This window comes from Scyliorhinus canicula, chromosome 6 (assembly GCF_902713615.1).
Source record: "Scyliorhinus canicula chromosome 6, sScyCan1.1, whole genome shotgun sequence".
NCBI classification, from domain to species: Eukaryota; Metazoa; Chordata; class Chondrichthyes; order Carcharhiniformes; family Scyliorhinidae; genus Scyliorhinus; species Scyliorhinus canicula.
This window is the reverse complement of record NC_052151.1, coordinates 218,831,784-218,845,011: the sequence shown is the minus strand read 5'-3', so window position 1 is coordinate 218,845,011 and position 13,228 is coordinate 218,831,784.

Genomic DNA, 13,228 nt, shown 5'->3' with positions numbered 1-13,228 from the left:
CCCCTTGCTTGGTCAGAATGCCAGGAAATCTAGTCTGAAAACTCAGTGGTGCATCTGGAGAGAGGCTGCCCCGTTTTCTCGGAGAGCCTGGCGCGCTGACAAATCTATGGGATCGCTCCACTCACGGACTCAGTTTTACTGCCCAAAACGAGGCCCTGGGGCCAATCATGTCTGCATTGGCCATCCAGCACCAATCTAGTCTCATCCCGTGTTCCAGTACTCCCAGATGAGGCAGCGCAACTCAACTGAGCAACACAAATAGCCCACACAATCACCCCCTGGCCCAACCTGTCCAACGCCAAAACCCAATCTTCAGCGATCACCAGCCTTGCCCAGGAGAGGCTGCACAGGGACTGATGAGGATGGGGGCGGGGGGGAAAGGTGGGCCCAGGTACGGTCCTCTTTCAGATGGTCGGCGCCCACTCGATGGGCTGAATGGCCTCATTCTGCACTGTAGGGGTTCCATGCCACCTAGAAGGGTAAGGACAGCAGATACATGGGAGCACAGCCAATTGCAAATTCCTCTCTCGGTCACTCACCGTCGTCACTTGAAATGAAAATGGCCTATTGTCACGAGTAGGCTTCAATGAAGTTACTGTGAAAAGCCCCTAGTCGCCACATTCCAGCGCCTGTTCGGGGAGGCTGGTACGGGAATCGAACCGTGCTGCTGGCCTGCCTTGGTCTGCCAGCGATTTAGCTCAGTGAGCTAAACCAGCCCCGAGTGAGCTAAACCAGCCCATATCGGCCAATCCTTCATTGCCACTGGGTCAAAATCCTGGAACATCCCTCCCTAACAGCACTGCGGGTGCACCTACACCTCAGGGACTACAGCAGTTCAAGGTAGTCGGCAACCCCCTAATCACCGCGGGCAACGAGTGATGGGCAATAAATGCAGGACATCCTGTGAATGAATAAGAAAAAACGGTTGTGGTTCAATCACGGCGAATCAGAATTAATGACAGAATTTTGGTGCCTGGGCAGCAGTAAAGCTTAAAGTGCTCAGACATTTTGTGAGCAAGGTTGTGAAGTAGATCAAGAGCTGGATAATGGTGGGGTGAATGATCACGAGAGAGAGGGCAATCGCGGCTCAAAGGGCCAAATACCGAAGAGTAGGAATGTGGGTGACACGTCTTGCAGAAGGGTCCAGTAAATGGAGGGATGTTGTGAGATGTGCAGTAGGAGCTACTGACGGGTTGGGGTTCAGGATGATAGTCAAGGAGAAAAGGCCACGTTCTGAGAGGGTGGGGTGAAGGATCGGGGAGTAGGAACATGCAGCGTAAGTGACTGACTTGTGAAGTGACTGTTCACGAGCTGATGGAACAGGAGGCAGGCCTGATGGTAGTAGGCCCGAAAGCCAGGGAGTGGGAATCGGGGCCAGATCGAATAGATTGCACAATGAAGCCAAGGTTACAGAGCAGAACTGGAAGCCGATACCCTCACCATAGTGACGCTTTGGTGACTGGCTACAGACCCGATGGTGAAAAAGTAAAAGAAGCAAAGCCAAAAAGTTAGAAAGTTGGAGGGAGTTCAGAGTTTATTCTGTGCTTGAATCTCAGCTTTCTAAGGAGATAGACCTGCCCAGGTGGGGGGTTTTGAAGAGCTTCTGGATGGTACAGATGTTCAAGTCGATTCTGTCCTCCGCAGAGAGCCACGTATTCATGAAAGTGGAAACCATGAACTATAGAATCCCTACAGTGCAGAAGGAGGCCATTAGGCCCATCGGGTCAGCACCAACCCTCTAAATGGGTTGGTGTAATGCCCCCCTTGTGGTAGTGTCACCTCTGTGTGTATCGTGAATGCCCATTGGTCGTGTCCTATCTAACTGACCTATTGGTTAAGTGCCTGTGTGTCATGTCTCTGGTGCTCCCTCTAGTGTCTAACTAGTCTACGTGTATTTACATTAACCCCTTGTGTATCTACAGTGATGCACATCACCACATCGTGCAGACTCAAACCTGAGCTGTAGGGAGTTGGGAGGTTTGCACTTGCAATGCAGAAGAGCAAAGAACAAGTAAAGAGAGAGAGGATGGAGCAGGGGAGCTGAGGCAGAAGCAGGAGGTGGAGCGAGAGTGACCCACTGCAGGGAGGAAGGAAGCAGGAGAGAGAGAGAGACTGAGAGAGAGAGATAAGGCGAGAGAGAGAGATAAGGCGAGAGAGAGAGAGAGACTGAGAGAGAGAGAGAGAGACTGAGAGAGAGACTGAGAGAGAGAGATAAGGCGAGAGAGAGAGAGATGAGGCGAGAGGGAGAGATAGAGAGAGAGAGAGATAAGGCGAGAGAGAGAGAGAGAGATGAGGCGAGAGGAGAGAGAGAGAGACTGAGAGAGAGAGATAAGGCGAGAGAGAGAGATGAGGCGAGAGGGAGGCTGGAGCGAGCGGTAGTGAGGAGAAGGTCCAGAGAGTGAGAGGGATTGAGGAATAAAGAGGCAGAAGGGAAGGCAGGCAGAAGGACAGGAGGAGAACGATTATGTGAGAGAAGATGGACAGGTTGAGATTTAGGCAGAGTGGGGGAGTGTGAGAACGGAAGGCGGAGGCAGCAAGGAAGTGAGGAAGGAGGCATCTTTCTGTGTGTGTGTGCGTGTGAGAGAGGGAGAGCGCGGACGGGGGGAGGGGGAACGAGAACCAAGACAGAGGGAGGCAAAAAGAGAGAGAGGGAGAGAGTGAGACAAAGGAGACAGAGAGAGCAAGCTAGAAATATTGTCAGATATTTCTTTTGTCTTCCTGAATTGCTGTTGGTGATCTGTTCATCACGGGACAAGAATGTGGCCAATTCTCCTCACTTTGTGTCCGGCCTGTTCACACTCTGCTCTTTGCGCAATCAGCTGAGAACTTCAGCGTTGAGAGCCATGACCTTTTCACTCTGGTTATTGGCTGTGTGCTTGGGGAAAACACAAAACTGTTCAACCGTGTTATGGTCAATGTTCCTGGAAAGCATCTCTTCGCCCTTTCACACATGGAGCTCCATGGAACTGGCGATGAACCTTTAGGGATTGATGTACCCCAACATCCAGATCTCTCTCACTCACTACTGCTTTCCATTCCGTTCCCCTGTCATGTGTCTGCTGGTCGCATCAAACCTGCCTTCCCAGATATCATTGCACTCTCTGACATTCAGTGACCAAGTATGGAGCCACTCCGCCCACACAGCAACATCTGTTAATAGTCCAGCAGATTGTCCACATCGTCCTAAATCTTACACATAGCTCAGTATCACCTGCAAACTTGATGCGTGCTGCGCTCTGCGTGAGGGTATTGGAGCAGGGGCTGACCGCTCAGCCCCTCAAACCAGCTCAGCCTGTTAATAAGATCATGGCCAAGCTGCTCGCTCAACTCTGCTATCCCCATAATCCCTCGACCCCCGTTGACTCCGAATGTCTATCAGTCTCAGTCTTTGATATGCTCAGAGCCTCAGTATTCGCAGCTCCCTGGTGTAGAGGATGCCAAAGACTCACCATCCGTGAGTGAAGAGATGTCTCCTGGTCTAAGTCCAAAATGGCCGACCCCTTGTAGCCATCTGGGATGGCCACTTACAAAGGAAACATGGACACCTGCAAAGACTCATGGGAAATATGGCCAATACAGGATTCAGGCAAACCCAGAGCCTGAATGTATATTTGCTAACAGAGAACCAGACAATATCGGAACCCCCCTAGCCGATTTACATTCTAATGACCCATTTCCCCAGGACAAAGGACTCAGGTATCAGATACAATCGGTGCCACTCCCTCCACCCAGGAAGCCCAAACAGCCAAGGTCAATGCCTGATCAGGACACGCCCAGCCATCAAGGCACCCGCCCCTTTATTGGCTCAAATCGAAGGCCGTAATCGAAGCCTGCCGAATTATTGGGTCCAAAGCTAAGGACGGCCCAAAAGAGCGAGAAACCCCAAAGGATAAAGAGAGACACTGCCATGTGTCCGATCCCTTTTGGCCCTGGCACACCGGCACTCTCCGGCCCGGCCGAAACCTGAAGCCAACAGCAGCATCACGGCCAGAAGCAAGTTCAAGACCAACGATCGCTACCAGACGGATGAGCCCAGCTGAACCGAAGTTACTTCTCCAAACCCAGCCACTCCAGATCCGGACAAAGGCCTTGTTCCTCTGCCAAAGCCAGGTGCCTGAAGTTAAGTACAGGTTGTTGTAATGTTAGGTATAATTTAGCTTGTAGTGTTTTTATGTTGCATGTGTGAGTTAATCTTGTGTGTAAAGAAACCATTGTTGAACTTGAACTAACTGACTGTTGGGTCTTTGATCGATATCCGGTTGAACCTTGTGGTGGTATCATCTGATACCTGGCGACTCTGAAACGCAATACCACTCAATATTAGGGCAACATCATTGGCGTCTCCGGTACAGAATTGGCGACCGTTATTAGTGACGCGGGTGGGATAGCATTGCGCTCATTAAAATTGGCAACACCCTCCCCCGTGACCCTCAGCCAGAGAGAAACAGCCTCTTAGTGTCTATCCTGTCAGGAGGAGTTTTTGTCTAAATTTCAATGTTAACACCTGCCTCCTGGTCATCAGTTGAAATAACGGTCACAATAAGCGTTGTGTCAGACAGCTATTTCCAAAGATCTTCATACTCTTTGCACGGTAATAAGGATGGAAAATACTTCTAACTGACCGAAAGGCCTCCCAGTGTCTAACCGTCTTTCCAGTTGAATCCACGGACTGAAGATTGGGGAGGGAGAGAAATGCTCCTTTACCCAGCTGTCCGAGGGCCTCACCTACCAGCTTCCCTCCGAGCTTCAGCCGGAACAAGCTTTATTCCCTGAAAGGGTTTATTTAAAAAAAAATCAGCAATGTTGTAAGAATTTCTGTGACGCAGCCGTGACTGCGGAGACAGCAGAATAATGGGCGAAGGGAAGCTTCGGCAACCAAAAGGGAATCACAGGCCGCAGCTCCAGATAACAGTTTGCGGACAGTCAAGAACTCCCAATACTGTTGAAAAGCAAATTACTGCGGATGCCGGAATGTGAAATCAAAGAGAAAATGCTGGAAAATCTCAGCAGGTCTGGCAGCATCTGTAGGCAGAGAAAAGAGCTGACGTTTCGAGTCTCGGTGACCCTTTGTCAAAGCTAACAGACAGAGAACGTGGGAAATATTCATACTGTGGAGTGAGAACGAAAGATGAGTCACAGCCAGAGAAACCCAGGGAAACCGGGGTGTTAATAGCCACAGAAACCAAGGGAACAGAGTGCGAATGGCAGTCCCCAGAGAGAACAAAAGATGTGAAAGGCCACACAGCAGAGAAACTAACATCAGCGGGTATCGTTTTCTCTGCTGTTTGGCCATTCACACCTTTTCATCTTCCACCATTTTCTCTTTTGTCACAATTGTGTTTCACTAATTGTTGGGTAGTATAATTATGCAAACGTTCCTTGCTTGTGATTGGATATTGTAATGAGGCAAGTGCATTGACGATACAATTGAAATAATAATCGCGTGTTGTCACGAGCAGGCTTCAAATGAAGTGACTGTGAAAAGCCCCTAGTCGCCACATTCCGGCGCCTGTTCGGGGAGGCCGGTACTGGGAACTGAACCGTGCTGCTGGCCTGCTTGGTCTGCTTTCAAAGCCAGCGATTTAGTCCAGTGTGCTAAACCAGTCCCCAATTGGTTAACTGACATCGGGTATATAGAGTGTTAAAAGTAGGGATATTGATCAAGAGATTGATCATAATAAGCTACAGATAATAATATAGAATTGCATACTTTTTATTGGTGTATGTTAATCATTTAGATGACCATTTAGAGGTATGGAACTGGATGTAATATGTTATTTGGGGAGCCTGTGAGCCACCTGCTGGTTGACAGGCTTCCCTGCATGCTTGAGTAAAGATCTTAAACGACAACCCCGTATCGTCTGGCCACTCGAGGGGGCCACAAAATACATAGCAGCTGAATAGCTGTGAGAGTTCTCTAACAATGGCGGAGAGGATGGGGAGCCAGGCCAGTTGTGAACACGGGGCTGCAGTTGGGGGTGCTTCACGAGCGGAGATCATAAGGGAGCTGTAGCTTATTACTCTAACAGGCAATATAAATATGCTCAGGCCTGGAATCAAATCTAAATGTTTGATTTCTGATTTAAAGATATGAGAATATTTTATTGGACTGCACGATATCCCCACGGCTCATGATTGGGATAGAATAGTAACTGGTGGGGTGCATCAAATTGGACAGGGTTAAGTAATTAACGGTGGAATATAAAGGCAGAAAATCAAAAGAGCAAATGGGATTGGCATATTGGGTGCAATGAAATGCAATGAAATATTTCAATCTGACATTGATGTATATCCCAGTGAAAGGAAAGAGCAGATACGGCTGGTAAATTAATACCTTTCTCTTAGTGACTTGTGTGTCCTTGTCTGTGTCTATGTTTGTTCAAGAGAACAATCATTTGATACTCTGCCAGAGGCGGAGTGATCAGCAACAACTTCGGGATCTTTTACAACATAGAACATACGGTGCAGAAGGAGGCCATTCGGCCCATCGAGTCTGCACCGACCCACTTAAGCCCTCACTTCCACCCTATCCCCCGAACCCCATAACCCCTCCTCACCTTTTTTGGACACTATGGGGCAATTTAGCAGGGCCAATCCACCTAACCCGCACGTCTTTGGGCTGTGGGAGGAAACCGGAGCACCCGGAGGAAACCCACGCAGACACGGGGGGAACGTGCCGACTCCGCACAGACCCGAGCCGGGAATCGAACCTGGGGACCCTGGCGCTGTGAAGCCACAGTGCTAACCAGTGTGCTGCCGTGCCGCCCCCGACGAGGTGACAAAGAGTCATTTTGATAAGGTGACAAAGAATCCAGAAACGTGTGGCGTGTCATTTGGAGCACAGCCGAAGTGCGAACACCAGTTGCGTGTGAAGTAACGGACATGCAGGACTCCAGTTCGAAATGGGCCTGCTCAAGGGCCACAATGATGCATTAAAGGACAGGTCTCAAGCATGCACGCTACTCGACAAACAACTTGGCATGAATGGTTAATGGGGCCAGGAGAGTGAAATACAATGATCAAGGGACGAACACATACTCCAAAGAGAAACCAATTTTAAAACAATTGGGATAGAATGAAATATACCAATACCTAACAAAAATGGGCATCCTTAAACTGAAAGGGTAACTCGTTTGGACTGAAACAATAAGGGCCTGGTAGCAAGTAAACCTGGCAAAGATTACCCACAAGCTGGAGACAAATGAGCGGAGAGCTCGGGGATATTTTGCATCCATACATTATATTATGTTGAATGTTATTGAGTGAGGTGCGCTACAGGTCAGAGAGAAAGGACCATCAATCTAATTATTCAGAGATTACATTCAAATTACGCTAAATTATGAAATATAATGGAGTTTAACACAAACTACGTGAAGAGGAATCTTAAAAAAAAGCGAATATTCTTTGTGGTGGTATGATTTGCATAGCTGCCTGCCATTGGTGCAGATCACTGGCTTACCATTGGCCCTGGTCGGTCATGTGCCTCTCGACCGGTTTGTTGAGACCGGTCATGTGACGGCTCCCCGGTTGGACGAGAGGCTGAGTTAACCCCGCCTCCAGAGCGGGGTATAAATACCCAGAACGCCCGGCGGTCGGCCATTTACCGTAGTCGACCGCAGGGCTAACTTCTAGCTTATTAAAGCCTAACTTTTGTACAGCAACTCGTCTCGCGTTCGATTGATGGTTCATCATTCTTATTGCGCGGATCATCCTATTCAAGGGCGCGAGAATCTGAAGAAAGTGAGCAGGAATAATCAGGAAATGGGGGCGAAGGAGTAAGATCTCGCCTCGGGAAAACTGGAACTTTTTTTATGCATGCCTCACCAGTTGAAATTACACTTAATCCACTTGTAATCGATGAATGAAATCGATAACATAGCGTCTGGTCCGATTTAACCTTTTGTAAATGACAGCAGGATTAGTACACGGTTTGTGAGTTACAATGGTATTGGTGAAGCCAGAAAATATAGGCCATCTTACTTAGTGCTGGGGTCAGATACAGCCACACTTACAGGGGTAAACACATTGAGAGATGTTGGACACACAGGCAGTAGAGTTATGATGTGGGGACTCAAATGCCCTAGGTAAACTCTAGGTAAAATGATGAATTTTAGTTTAGTTAACACGCAAGCCATGTACGTCAACTCAATGTGATTTTGTACAGGATTCTGACCCAAGCTGATCACATGACTTGGTCTTGGCATCATACTACAAATTAAAAAGGGAGAAGGAACATGTTCTTACGGCAGTGATGGGAGGCATCAAAGTTGAACAATTACTGGCACAAACTACCCACCTCCCTCGCAAATAAAATGGTCAGCTCTGTTCTCTAAATTCAAAGCTTAGCACGGTTGTTTCACAGCTCCAGGGTCCCAGGTTCGATTCCCGGCTGGGTCACTGTCTGTGCGGGGTCTGCACGCCCTCCCCGTGTCCGCGTGGGTTTCCTTCGGGTGCTCCGGTTTCCTCCCACAGTCCAAAGATGCGCAGGTCAGGTGGATTGGCCATGTTAAATTGCCCGTAGTGTCCTAAAAATAGTAAGGTTAATGGGGGGGGGGGGGGGGGGTTGTTGGGTTACGGGTATAGGGTGGATACGTGGGTTTGAGTAGGGTGATCGTGGCTCGGCACAACATCGAGGGCCGAAGGGCCTGTCCTGTGCTGTACTGTTCTATGTTCTATGTTCTAAAACGTTAGGTGGGGTTGCTGGGTTTACGGGGATAAGGTGGAGGTGTGGGCTTGGGTGGAGTGCTCTTTCAGGGGCTGGTGTCGCCTCGATGGGCCGAATGGCCTCCTTCTGCACCGTAATTCTTACGAAATCTGTGAAGGTCCTTTGTGCCGAGAAAAACAAGTGTTAAAACATGCAGCCTGGTGCATTAAATTGGCGCAGGTTGACTTGTGATGTTTAAGATAAGTCATTTTATTTCTCACTGTGGAACCACCTTTGATTTTGTAAGTTTAGAATTAAGTTATGTCGTTAGTTTTTGTAAGTCTTTGGTTCTTTTAAATATAAATATCTGTTAGTTGAATGCGCTGTTTCATTTTAACAGATATTGATAAGTAAAGTAATTCATTCGCATAAGGTGTGCCAAACATAAGGTCTGATTTATGAACAATTAATTGATATTTTGAGACAATGGGTTATCATTGTCTCAATTATGGATGCATGGCAGCTTATTAACTTGCAATTCGTTAATAAGTAACAGCTTTCACAGACCGAGTTGCACGTAGAGTGTGGAGCTGAAGTCCATTTGTCGTGCCTGCTGTTCAGAGAGGCGGAGGTTATGGGGAGAGGAACTTTCAACTGCTAATTCAGCTCATGTGGGTAAAAGCAATGGCCAAAGGGGGGGACTGAAAGGGTCAAATGAATCAAATATGTTGTAAGAGTTCCTGTGAAGTAGCCGTGACTGCAAAGACAGTCAAACAATAGACAAAGGGGAACTTTGGGAAGGGCAAGGGAATCACAGGCAGTTGCTTCACGTAACAACTGCAGATAGTCAGCAGCAGCCAATACCTGCTTCACGAGTGATATGGACATACTTGTGATTGGATATTGTAATTAGGCAAGGTAATTGATCATACACTTAGTTAACTAAAATCAGGGGGTCTCCTCCCCACCCCCCCTCTCCGCCGCGTCTTTTACGCACACCGGGTCTCCGAGACCCTGCCCCCCCCGTAAATCGTGCCACGCCCCTGCTAGCCCCACGGAGGGGGGGTAGAAGAAGGGTCTGGGAACGGGAGCCGACGCTGGAGTGAAACACTCCGGTTTTTACTCCGGCTTCGGCACTTAGACTCCGGTGATGGGAATCCCGCCCCAGGTATATAGAGTATCAGGAGTAATGATATTAATGACAATAGGCTATAGATAATAGTACACTTCATTGTATACTTTTAATGGTGTATGTTTGGGCAGCACGGTAGCATGGTGGTTAGCATAAATGCTTCACAGCTCCAGGGTCCCAGGTTCGATTCCCGGCTGGGTCACTGTCTGTGTGGAGTCTGCACGTCCTCCCCGTGTGTGCGTGGGTTTCCTCCGGGTGCTCCGGTTTCCTCCCACAGTCCAAAGATGTGCGGGTTTGGTGGATTGGCCATGCTAAATTGCCCGTAGTGTAAAAAGTAAGGTTAAGGGGGGGGGTTGTTGGGTTACGGGTATAGGGTATGCGGGTATAGGGTGGATACGTGGGTTTGAGTAGGGTGATCATTGCTCGGCACAACATTGAGGGCCGAAGGGCCTGTTCTGTGCTGTACTGTTCTAAATCTAAATCTAAATGTTAATCATTTAGATGATAATTTAGAGGTATAAAACTGGGTGTTTGTGAGCCACCTGCTGTTGACAATCTTCCCAGCATGCTTGAGTCAAGATCTTGTCCGGGATTCTCCGCAGGTGGGATTCTCCGTTTTGCCGGCGCTCGGAGGTTTCCTGACGGCGTGGGACTGCCCTACAATGGGAAACCCCATTGACCGGCCGGGGTAACGGAGAATCCCGCCGGCCGGTCGGGGCTGAAATGTGGCGGGGCGGAGAATCCAGCTCCTTAAATAGGGACTCCGTGTCGTCTATTCACTTGGGGGGGAACACAATACATCGCAGCACGATGGGTTTGAAAGCTCCCTAACATCCTCAAACGTGGGCTCGCAATCCAGGACAGACACACTTCTTACCGTAGACACACTTTCTGACCAAGTGGAAAGCAGGTCTGCGGAGAAAGAGAGAGAGAGAGAGAATGACAGAGAGGCTGGTTAGGGACAGATTGCCAAGCAGACCGAGAGAGAGGGGGAAAGAAAGAGAGAGCAGAGAATGAGAGAGAGAAAACCGAGAGGGAGAGATAGACACAAGGATGGGACTGAGAGGGGGGGAGAGATGCAAAGGGAGACAGAGGAGCAAAGAGTGCAACAGAGATCGATGAAGGAAGTGAGAACCATAGAGTAATAAGTAGGGGGATGATGGAAGAAGGGTGGAACCAAACATTTCACCGTATGGAAGGATGCGCGCACGGAGAGAGACGGGGAGGAGCAGATAGAGGGGACAGAGAGGGGGAGAGGGGAGAGGCAGGAACAGAGTAAAATGGAGAGGGGAGAAAGAAGGGGGAAGGAAGTGAGGCAGGAAAAGCAGACGGAGAGAAAGTGAGACGGATGGAAGGAGAGAGAGAATTAAGTAGCAAGTGAGTGGTGAGCAAAGAGGTGAATCTGACAGGGCAACTCGAATGGCTCCTTCCAGGAGCTGCTAGCTGGTTCCCATATTCGTTTCGACAGAGTTAGTCTGGTTCCTGTGAGCGGGCGTCACTCTCTTCATTGGCTTTAGCACTGTTGCTTCACAGGGCCAGGGACACCGGAGGGAACCGGAGCACCCGGAGGAAACCGGCGCAGGCACGGGGGAGGACGGGCAGACTCCGCACAGACAGTGGACCCAAGGCCGGGAGTCGAACCTGGGACCCCTGGAGCTGTGAAGCCACAGTGCTAGCCACTGCGCTACCCTGCCACCCGAAAAATTAAATCAATCAGACCAGTTTAGGGGTGAGGCCCACGCAGGCACTGGCAGAGTGGGGTAAACTTCAACACGGATAGTGACCCGGGGCCAGGATCGAACCGGGGTGCTCGGTGCCGTCAGGCAGTAGTGCTAACTACTGCTCCACCGTGCCTAGATTGTGCCAGCTCGCTGCAAACAACTTGCCGAACTCTTCTACTGTGGGCGGCATGGTAGCTTGTGTCACTGTCTGTGCGGAGTCTGCACGTCCTCCCCGTGTCTGCGTGGGTTTCCTCCGGGTGCTCCGGTTTCCTCCCACAGTCTAAAGATGTGCGGGTTAGGTGGATTGGCCATGCTAAAGTACCCTTAGTGTCCAAAAAGGTTAGGAGGGTTTATTGGGTTATGGGGATAGGGAGGGAGTGAGGGCTTAAGTGGGTCGGTGCAGACTCGATGGGCCGAATGGCCTCCTTCTGCACTGTATGATCTATGTGGTGACTGGGGGCTTTTCACAGTAACTTCTTTGCCGTGTTAATGTGAAATGAAATGAAAATGGCTTATTGTCACGAGCAGGCTTCAATGAAGTTACTGTGAAAAGCCCCTAGTCGCCACATTCCGGCGCCTGTTCGAGGAGGCTGGTACGGGAATTGAACCGTGCTGCTGGCCTGCTTGGTCTGCTTTAAAAGCCAGCGATTTAGCCGAGTGAGCTAAACCAGCCCCTAATGTAAGCCTACTTGTGACAATCAAGATTATTATTATTATTGTTACATTCAGCCGATAGTCCTGGCTCAGGTCGCTGTCTCCTGGCTTTGAGGTGTAAACATTCCAGATGGCCAGGGCTGGTTATGTCCAAGATGGTATGAGGTGAGACATGGCTTGCTCTTGGACATATCGAATATCGTTGTGCTGAAGGGCTCGCAGCCCCCTGGTGAGGTAAGGTGGACAAGCAACAAACAACAACCCAGAGGCCATAATCCCATGGGGTTCTGAGAGTTTATTGGCTCATTGGAACCTCATTCCTATTTGTGCCCCCGGCCAGGTTTCCCCCATGTGCCCCACTCTCCGAATCCTTCCTCAGCCTGAACACATGCCACCGGGCAGCAAGCAGAACCTCGGAGCCTCCCTCTTGCCTTGAGGTGTGTGCAGCTCACACCCGAGCTCAACATTTGCTGCAGTCATGGCTGCTCACAAAGCCTTGGGCTCGTGCCATCCACACCTTTATTTATTTCATTCCTAACGTGAATCAACTTTACACTTGGCACTATTCCATGCCAGCGCGTCTGATCAACCCCATTTTACCGCCCGTTCCCCAACATCCCTGAAGGACTGAGCTAGTCTGAACCAACAACAATGATGCGCACGTGAAGAAGGTAAAACTCCGTGTCACGTGGTGGGGGACACCATTTAGGACTGAAATCAGGAGAAATTCCTTCAGCCGGAGAGCGATCGGCCTGTGGAATCCATTATCACAAGAAGCATCTGACTCCGGGGGGGGGGGGGGGATGCTCTATGGTGGCCTGGCCTGCGACCGGGGCCTACCAATCGGCGGGCGGGCTATTTCCGTGGGATGGGGGCCTATGTTCCTCCATGCGGGGCCCCCGTAGGGCTCCGACATATTGCCCGGGGCCGGCGCGGAGACGGGAACCCACGAGCATGCGCGAACCCACGCTGGCCGTGGTGCGCCGGCTGGAGCGGTGGACGCCACTCCGCCGCCATACTAGCCCCCTGGGAAGGGGTGACTACCTGGGCCTGGAGGCTTTTGATGCCCAGAACCTG